The sequence below is a fragment of the Saccostrea cucullata genome, unplaced genomic scaffold, assembly GCF_032062105.1.
Source record: "Saccostrea cucullata isolate Sc308-1 unplaced genomic scaffold, CSIRO_AGI_Scuc_v1 ctg406, whole genome shotgun sequence".
Classification (NCBI taxonomy): Eukaryota; Metazoa; Mollusca; class Bivalvia; order Ostreida; family Ostreidae; genus Saccostrea; species Saccostrea cuccullata.
This window is the reverse complement of record NW_026930103.1, coordinates 509,807-516,518: the sequence shown is the minus strand read 5'-3', so window position 1 is coordinate 516,518 and position 6,712 is coordinate 509,807.

Genomic DNA, 6,712 nt, shown 5'->3' with positions numbered 1-6,712 from the left:
ACGTTCAAGTTTAATCTGTGTAGATTCGATTAAAAATACATATGAATGCAGATGTGTTTATATGTATATGTTACCAAGTGTAACGTGTTCAACTTTTAATCTATGTACATATTAATACATATAAATAATTAAAAAAAATTACCGAAATATACCTTTAATACATATTTTGCTGTAAAATATATACATATTCTCCTTAAAACATATTTGAAATCTGCACACAAGAAACGAGAGTATAAAAATTAAAAGATAAATATTATGCACAAATTACAGACACATATGTAACTATAAACGAACGATAATAATGTAAGAATGACGCACAGTAATCATGCTAAGCAAAATAACTTGGAACAAAGCCAATCTGACCTATAGAAAACATCAGATTAGATGAGATACCATGGAGGAGTTCTGGCCATGAGGTTCTTGTCATGATTTGGTAAACGGAGAAAGTCGTGTCAATTCTGTATGAAAATAATGACCTAAAAAGTGTATGAAAAAGGTTAGTCCTAACGATGAATTTTATAGGCAACAAAGTTAACATTGTCACTCTATAGTCGAGACAATGTCTCGACTATAGAGTGACAATGTTAACTTTAATCATGGTTGTTGTCAATACTCTTTTATCATCAACTTAACTGTCATTACCTTGATTATGAAATTGTTAATTTAGTGTCATGTTTTCCATATTCATAGTGCAACTTGATTAAAAACTGGATTCACCGTAAGCACACATAGAATACTCCATTTATTCTGTCTTGTTATTTTGGAAGATTTTAATAAAAACAATCATTTTCGTACATTCAAATATAAATAATATTATCTTTTTGAAAAGAATACTGGAAATTAAAAAAAATATTAATAACATACGTGGAAATATCAATCATATTTTCTCGGACACTATAATACTTCTTTTCATAAATAGAATGATCACTATTTGTAATATCTTTTTCATGCAACATCCATTAAAAACTAAAAAGCATGAATGATAAAAGCTCCCAAAGCTCATTTTCTCACAAACTAGCATATTTATTATGCCTTAGCTTATTCTAAAAGTTTTGAAAAGTAGCTTTCTTTATATATTCTATCAAAGTAAAGATTTCTATAAAAAAAATAGATTTTAAATTTTAGAGGAAGGTTCTGTACAAAAAATGCATTTTCAGCAAATTATTAAAGTTGGAAATTTGACTGAGTAATCCAAGAGCCCTTGTGTTGAATAATAATGTTGTACTTTTATTTTTTTACATAATCATGTGCTAAATGGTTTATTAATTCCTTTATCGTTTTGGGATTCCCGCCATGATATCTGAAAATGTGCAATAAAAACCAGCATAATTTTTTTACGATGACATTAAAACTTTTATTAAACATTTATCTAAATGTGTAATATTTTAACCACATTACTCATATATGCATTACTTTTTTGAGTACCAAAAACCAATACGGGGAAAAATGAGAAAAAATGTATTGCGAAATATTTTATTTTTCTAAAGAAGAAGCTTAAAAGATTGAAAGTTTAATATCAATTACTTGGTTTCGGGTTTACTTGGGTCAAAATTCGCATAAAAAGTCATCTTTCATTAAATAAAAAGTGTATTATTTATTTTCACTATGTGATTTGTCATTTAAATAGTGCAACGAAATGATAAAAAAAAATCTTTCTGACTGATATAATTTTTTTTATAATTCTTTTTTTTTAAGCAATCCACCTAAAGAAAAAATCCATCGTGTTTCTCTGAAATTCATCATTTGAAATGACTATAAAAACTGGGTGTTTTTGTAATAACTGTATAATTCTGATTTAAAACATTTATACATATTACAAAATCTTAATAACCATTTCTTCGCATGGCTTTTGTGAAAATTTATTTGTCATTTAATCCTTTTACTTATTTTTTTAAAATTAATGCCTTTCAATGTTTTTCTTTGTACATCTGACAATGTTGGGTCGTTAATATGCATACCAATAAATTCCTGGTTTATACCTTCATTACGCTTTTGTACTTTGACATCTGAATATCTATCGCTTTCCTTATTTGGTTTCACAAATTTTTTGGGCGTTTTAATTTAAAATAAGATTTATTTAGAATGAACAAAAATATAAAAAATAAAGTGTGAACAAAAAAGAATCAGATACGTTCCTAAGATCATTAGATTGTGGTGCACGAATGATGAAATAGGTTGGAGGACAAACAACTTTGTTGCAATAGAAAGGCTACAAAAAGGACACAGAGTCTTTTTATACGTGAAAATTTTAACTTTGACATCACATTAAATTCTTCACATTACCACAAAAAAGTTGAATTTAGATTTGAATTTATGGGAAATATATGACAGTATTAAAAAAAAAAGTACATTTAACTTGGAATTTCTTTAATTATGCCCGTGCAATATTGAAATTTATAGATGATTTCAATACCGCAAATATTTTTAATAAAATAACTGGACAGTCACATCTCATGACCAGTCTAAAGAAATATAATAGTCATCAATATATGTCATAAAATCTTATCACAATTACGGGAAATTGGAAAAACCATATCAAGAATATCCAATCTTGATAAAATACAGATTTTTTTTTTAAAAAACGCCTCAATTGTACTCCTCTCAGCCCCTTTCAGTTATCCATCAGCAAACCCAGGGAGGTGAAAGTACCTTGTTCTTGATTCAGATGCATTTTTAATCTTCTAAAGTATTTGTTATTCTATTTCTTATAAGTCACGTTTTAATTATTGCCTGTCACTGTCTGACAATTGTTTTTCGACCTTATCAGTATTATGTCGAAAACTGTGTTTACTTACAGTCAGTTATGTAATGAAAAAACGAGAGATTTTTATATTTTTATTCTCTCAATGTCATATTCCCGATCCGCGACCCTTTTTCGATTCTTCTTTTTCTTTATTTAACCAGGGCGTTTTTTAGTCATTGTCTTCCACTGTCTGGCCGTCGCGGGTTCGAATCCCACTGTGGGACGTGGAGACCGGTCCTTCTGAAGAGACTGTATAAACCGAGGTCCCATGTCGCAGTAGGTGCTGGCACGGAAAAGATCCCTCCCTGCTCAATGGCCCTAAGTGCCGAGTATAGGACAAAATTTGCAGCTCTCCACCGGCAAGTGGTGGCATATTGAAAATTTCTTCGTTAAACAACATACAATCAATCAATCGATCACTGTCTGGCAATTGTTTTTCGACATTTTCATTTGTTATGCCGAAAACGGTGTTTACCAGCAGTCCGTTATGTAATGAAAAATGCATTGAGATAGTTTACATTTTCATTTTCTCAGTCTTATATTTCTGACCCCTTTTTGATTTTTTTAACAATTAAGGAAAAGCAAAATTTTAATAGAAATGCTTTTGTGCTTCTGTGTTGATTTATATCCTTAAAAAACTCCTAGCAGATTAATTTCTAAATGAACTTCTTGTTTACAAAGTTTTTTTTTCAAATCTTTAAAAATGTGAAAGAAACTAATTCTTTATATGTATATAATGAAATATATGGAGAAAAGGAACAGTATTCAAGATCAAAAGTCCATAAAACAATACAAAATAGGAGCAGAGCAAACACGGACATCCAAAACATCAGAGGTGGGATCAGGTGCCATGGAGGAGTGAGCATCCCCTGCCGACCGGTCACTCCCACCTTGTGTTCCTTGTCATGATCGGGATATAACCTGTCGTCAATTTAAATAAAATAATGGCCTAACAATTAATATGAAAAACATCAGTCAACATTTCATTCAATGATACAAGTAATTGTATTTGCTGACAAGGTCATTGTATCTACCATGTAGAGCTTACGAAATGTTGACTTTAAACGAGACTGCTGATATTCTTGTTTCATTAACTTGATTGTCAATAATTAAAGTCGTTTTAGTAATATTACTTACGAAGAGCATGTCCTTGCGTATCGAATCAACTGAAAAATATAATCACCGTATCCAGGTGATGAAGGTATAATGCTGCATAAGTAAGGAAAGTTGATGATTGAATAGTAAAAGTTATCACGTTTATCATGGTTGTTAGATTTCCATTAACGTCTTTTTTCAAGTTAAATATCCAAATATGAAACAGATGTGTCAGACGCTGTGGTATCTTTTCTATCAAGCTCACCGGGATATATCGTATCTACATAAGAATGGAAATAACTATTGTTAATTGACAATATGTCGTCGATATATCTAAATGTTCGAGTTGAAGGCAATAACAAGTGTTTTTTTTTTCTTTTCGAATGTAAGATTTTGGACAAAGTCTGCTTCATATAAATACAAAACTAGGTCATAACGGGGAGCAATTGATACCCATTGGGATTCCAATAGATTGTTGGAAGTCCGTGTCTCCAAAAACAAAATAGATATTGTCAATCAGAAACTCAAGCACCTTTTTAATATCTACTTCAGAGTACTTTTGTGTACAATCAATATGTTTTTAACAAAATGATTGTGCAAATGACCAAAGAATGGGTAAGTAAATTTACGAGTTCAATTTTTATTGAAAAGGTCGAACTTAATGAAATGAATACCTATTGATATTTTGGGATTCAGTCCTTCAGATGATATGTATATATGAATGAAATACCCCGGTATGAAGATAACGAACAACACTAGCGTATTAATGTCCATTTAAACAATAGATTATTGATTCATTGATTGATTGAATGTTGTTTAACATCCATCTTGAGAATTTTTCACTCATATGGAGACGCCACCACTTATGGCCACCAGAGCTACAAATTTTGTCCTTTACTCGGCACTTAGGGCCATTGAGCAGTGAGGGATCTTTTTAGTGCCAGCACCTACTGCGACACGGGACCTCGGTTTATACGATCTTATCCGAAGGACTGGTATCCACGTCCCACAGTGGGATTCAAACCCGCGACGTAAGGATCCACTCCTTACTTCGCGACTCTAGAGCAGACGCTCTAACCACTGCGCCACGCGGGCGACTTTAAACAATAGAAGTCAGAAGAATAGTGAACCTCTTATTACACTAGAGATGAGATCAGGTGTCATGGAGGAGAGAGCGTCTCCTGTTGACCAGTCACACTTGCCATGTACTCTTGTTATGATTTGGAAAAACGGTTTGAAAAAAAGGTTATAATCTTTAAAATGGAGTTTATCTATATAATAACTTAGTTGAAAACTCCTATAACTTAGCTGAAAATGCGTTTAAGACTCCATAGACCTTCTTAAACCAAACAAATATCCTAAATTGATAGAAATATTTGAAAAAGACATGTTCTTCATAAAGTCCAATTGATAACAAAAAGTAAATAAAATAATTAGATTATAAGATTTAATATATCATATACAAAATTTAAATATGTTGACTTAACAAAACCGTGGAAATGAATAATGTCTTCGAACATTCACAAAGAAGAAAAAATAACAAAGGATTTTTATTTCCGTGTTTACTGTAAAGAATTCTCTGTATTTCTATGTCTGTTTTTAATTTTTTTTCAATTTTATTTATATACAAAGACATGATATAATTTGGAATTTCGAACCATTTCGGAAAACATGTTTTTCGACGAAACGCAAAATTTAGATCTTGATAGATTCATGTTGTCTTAAAGTTTGTCAGGTAAACCAGTTTTTTTATATGAATTTATATATTTATGTATCAATATTTTATTTCATGATAATTTAAAATGGATTTCGGACATTTCTTGATATATGCAAGAGGATAAACACTTTATTATATAAAGATTAATTCATACTGACTTTTTAACCGTTAAGCAATTTAATGACCTAATTATTAAAAACAGATAAGATACAAATAGTTCTTCTAACAATATTTAAATTTCTTATTTCACTAAAAGCAATGTTATATAAGTAAGAATAACCACAAAACAGGGAAATAGGTGTGATATAAAGAATTACAGGTTAATTCATCTCTCTAAATAACATAAAGATTGAGAGCTTCATGCTAAAACAATTTTGTATTTACTAAGAATTGAAACGAATTTGAAATTCTATTAAAACAAATTTGCAAAAAAATATGTTACATTCTCATCGTTCAAAACAACAACATAAAGAATTATCTATAAATATCACTTTGACAAAATTATTTTTTGATAGAGTAAAACATAAGTTTGTTAAAGTACACAAAAATTTGTCTAAGCATGAGCAAATAACATTGCAGATTAATATTTCGGTTCTATTATAAGATCTCTCTCACATAAAGAGAGAAAGGTAGAGAGAGTATCGATATTATTTACTCCTAAAATTATACCCCCTTTGGAATTCTTTATACTTTTTTTAACTGTTTATGGTTTAAATTTGGCTACATATACAAATGGATTAATTAGAATAATTTTGGTTTATTTTAGGTCTTCATTTTTTGTGTATTTGCAGTAAAATTTTCTATACCAAAACCTTTCAGTAAACTATGTTCTTAATAAGTACCAATGACAGATCTCGGTTTGAAATATTTCTGTGTAGTATCAACAGGATGATGGCCTTGTTCGGGGCATCATCAACTCTTTAAATGTATATTAAAATACAAGTCAATTTGTATCTTCAATTTAATTTAAACTTGTCTTTGACATTGTCTTTTTGACCTTGGAAGCAATAAATTTGCTTTTCAAATACACTCTAATGTATGTATCTCCGTAGTGAGATATAAATGTCAATCGGTAAAGGCCTATTATTTTAGCTGTGTTTTGACCGTGGTTTTTATTCTTCATTTGAGTTTCTTTCTTTTTTTCTTTCGTAAATTTC